At 36.3% G+C, this 3,770-nt stretch overlaps 1 pseudogene; it reads left to right on the top strand.

Moving 5' to 3' along the window:
* The first annotated feature begins 2,499 nt into the window (after positions 1 to 2,499).
* Positions 2,500 to 3,445, top strand: LOC141417932 (olfactory receptor 7G2-like; annotated as a pseudogene).
* Positions 3,446 to 3,770: the final 325 nt, after the last annotated feature.

The raw sequence follows: 3,770 nt of genomic DNA, 5'->3' as shown, positions 1-3,770 counted from the left end.
GTTCCCCATTAGGTTCATGCCTGACTATGTATCATTATTGTGACATGTTCTTTTACACATGATTAAAGTTATTAATTTTTTTTCATTCTTCTACTGTTTTACTCTGTAAATATAGTGGTGGGAACCATTTTTCTATTAATTCTAAATTCTCCCTTTCTCTAACAGGGTGACTATAATCCTCTGACATTTATTAACACCCTTGTGTAGTGGAGGAGAGAGAAAGTTGTCAATGTAACCTTATATTTGCATCACCTCTCCATACCACATGCTGTGGTTTGACCTCAGAACCTCACATTTGCTAGAAAAGTCTTATCACTTGAGCCATGCTCCAGTCCTCCCCTATATATCATCGTACAGAATAGTTTTCATATTTTCTTTTCTGTCAGTGACATGTGAGGAATAAGACTAGACTCAGAAAGGTCACTTTCCTTGGCTAACTGTTCTTTAATAAAGATCTATAAAATATTTAAAGTTTTAATGAGTCCAGAGATACTATAATAATAATTTATAAACATCATCATTTGCCCATTTCCAGATTTCACAAATACTAATTTTTGTTATATCAACTTCATTTATAAAATTATTGCATGCAATGAAAACACCCTTAGTGTTCCCCTCCATTTCCATTACTTCTTAGAAACAATAACAAAGAGATTATTTACCCTCCTTTATATCCATTCATGAAAGATCAAAGAAAAATCTCATAATATGTTTGAGAATAAAGTTAAGGTAAGAGAATGTGATGTAACAATGTGGTTTAGCACTATAGGGTACTTAACGTTAATGAACCAGAACTGAAAGTATGCATTACACAACTTGATCCATAGACTGAACATCAATGTGAGGTAAGACCCTCAAGTAGAAAATGCTTTATAATTTCTCCCCACTGATAGTCTCCTTCAAACAGAGGAGACAATTTGAGGGTAAGAGAAAATAATCTCAGCAAGATGTACACAAATACATAGGCTATACACCTGAGTATGTGAGATTGTTATTGATGAGGGTATCAGAAAGGCCACCTAAATTATGTAAGAAAGTTCACAGAAGAAGTGTGTTTCCAAATCCATGCAGATGGACAGGTGCAGCACAGTCATTCTGTGGAGCAGAACATGCACATTGCTAATGAGCAGGGGGAAAAGAACCAGCAAGTCACAGAAGCAGGTGTTTGTGATTACCAAGTACCTCAGGGGATAACAAATGACCACTTAGCAGTCATAGGACATTGCTGAAATGAGACACTTTTCCAAATCACTGAAAGTCAAAAACATAGTGGAATCTCTTAATCTTTTTTGCCCACATTGGCTAGGAAAATAGATCCTCTTGATGTCAACTTTCCCCATACATTAGGATGACAGGTGCATGCTTCTAGTCATATCTATTTGTTGAGATGAGGGAGTCGTGAACTCTTTCCAGGGATTACCTCAAACCGTGATCTTACCAAACTTTCCAAAAAGCTAGGATTACAGTAGTTGGGTACCACACCTGGTTTTGGCAATTTTTAAAAATAAAATGCTCCCAATTAACTAAGGCAACAATTACCTTTCAATGAGGGAGGGAATCCTACAAACAGAGTCACACAGATTCCATTATATTTAATTTTAAAGGGCCTGACATGAATTTCCATAAGGTAAACTTATGAGTTTCAAGTATGGAGAAAACATTTTCTAATCTTAGCACAGGTCCACCTAGGTGGATGGTATCTACTTGCTGAGAATAATGTCATGGGAAGAGATGGCATATATTTTATGTAAGAGAAAGGAAGAAAATATTAAAATTGGAAAGTAAAGTTTGATATGTGTGACCAGTTTGGTATGGTGGAACTGTACTATCAAGAGGCCTTAACTCCACAGTCACTGAACTAAAAAACACTCTATGATCTCTCATCCAAAATATATCCTCACCTTACCTCAACTATTTTACTCATGAGTATATGTTGTGATAGTAAAGAGTTAACAAATATGCAACTAGAAAAGAATTTTAGATAACAATGAGGGAAACTAAAGTTAGGGAAACATTACATTAGAAGACAGATTTTTAAATACAATTCTAATCACTTTTTAATGGAATGTGTTAATTATTATTAAAAACCATGCCTTATAAGTTGTTTTAGTCTCCTCACTTAAAACAATGAACAGCAGCAGAGTTGGTTTTCAATAAGAAATATTTCAATAAAAGGATTGGTGGGGAAAGATGAATGGATGAGGGGAAATGGGGTAAGAAGTTGTAGAGCAATTTATCTGAATATTCTTTTGAGTTTGCAGTTACCATTGCAAAGTTTCTGTTTTTATGAACTGGTTCTCCACATTCAGTTTGCACTAAGATAGGCAGAAGTCTTGTCAAATCTTACATTGGTGTCCTCACTTCCAGAGTGCACAAACAGTGCCTTTAGAGTGAGGAGAAACACATTGCATTTATAACATCTTCCTAATTGCTTCTACTTCTTCTGGCATGCATTCTTTGAACTTCTACCTCCATCTTTTCCAACAGACTCATTTAAACATGGAACACATAAACCAAACAGCTGTTTAAGAATTCCTTCTCCTGGGAATAACAGATGATCCAGAATTGCAACTGCTCATCTTCAGTGTGTTTTTCTCCAAGTACCTGGTCATCATCATGGGAAAACTGCTCATCATCCTGGGTGTCAGTTGTGATGCCCATTGCCACACACCCACATACTTCCTATCCAAACTGTCCTTTAATGGCATCTGTTTAAGCACAACCACAATCCCAAAGATGCTAGTGAATATCCAAGCACAGGACCAGTGCATCACATACACAAACTGTCTCATTCAGATCTGCTTTGTCATGGTTTTTGTATTCTTTGAAAATTATCTTTTCTCAGCAATGGTCTGTGACTGCTATGTGGCCATTTGTTATCCCCTGAGGTACATAGTCATCATGAACATCCCTCATGTGTCATGCTGGTTCTGTTCAGTCTGTGCATTAACATTTTGTATGTACTGATCCACATTCTCATGGTGTTTCAGCCATCCTTTTGCATAGACCTTGAAATCCCTCACTTCTTTTCTGAACTTGCTGCAGTCATCAAGCTCTCCTGTTCCAACCCTCTGGTTACTGACATCTTGATATTTCTTATAATATTCCTTTTTGGTGGTGGTGCTCTCACTGGAATGATTTTCACTTAAATTTACATTGTGTCCTCTGTCTTCATTATGCCATCACAGAAGGAAAACACAAAGCCTTTTATACCTGCAGGTCTCACTTGTCTGTTTCCTTTTATGGGACAGGTTTTGAAATATACATTAGCTTGGCAGTTACTGACTCACCCTGGAAAATACACCAACAGGACCACTTCTGTTCTATAATCTGTAATATCTTCATGGAGGTGTTGCATGGAAGCAAATTCCAGTATTGTACTGGACAACATAATGCCAGAAATAGAAAACGTGAATTTCCCTTCCTTAGGGCAATTGTTTTGTAAAATAATGTGATTCTTCCATACTGATTCTATGTTGTGGATTGAATTGAGGCCTCGAAATATGACCAGACCTTATGTCACTAATTTGTACTTACTTGTTTGATAAATGAATGAATGTTACTTATTTTAGGCAAGAAGATTTGTTAAGGAGATGTTTTTCTTGGATTATCTGGATTCTGCTTAAACGTAATCACGTGTTTTCATACAACACACACAGAAAGGTAGAAAATGTAGATAAGAAGGGAGCATTAAAACCATGCAGATAGATAGGAATTGATGTGGGCAGATTAACAATGCTTATCATTTTTTTTTGCCTTAGAAAACTCAT

Source organism: Castor canadensis, chromosome 16 (genome assembly GCF_047511655.1).
Source record: "Castor canadensis chromosome 16, mCasCan1.hap1v2, whole genome shotgun sequence".
NCBI classification, from domain to species: Eukaryota; Metazoa; Chordata; class Mammalia; order Rodentia; family Castoridae; genus Castor; species Castor canadensis.
This window is presented reverse-complemented; position numbering and strand designations above follow the sequence as displayed.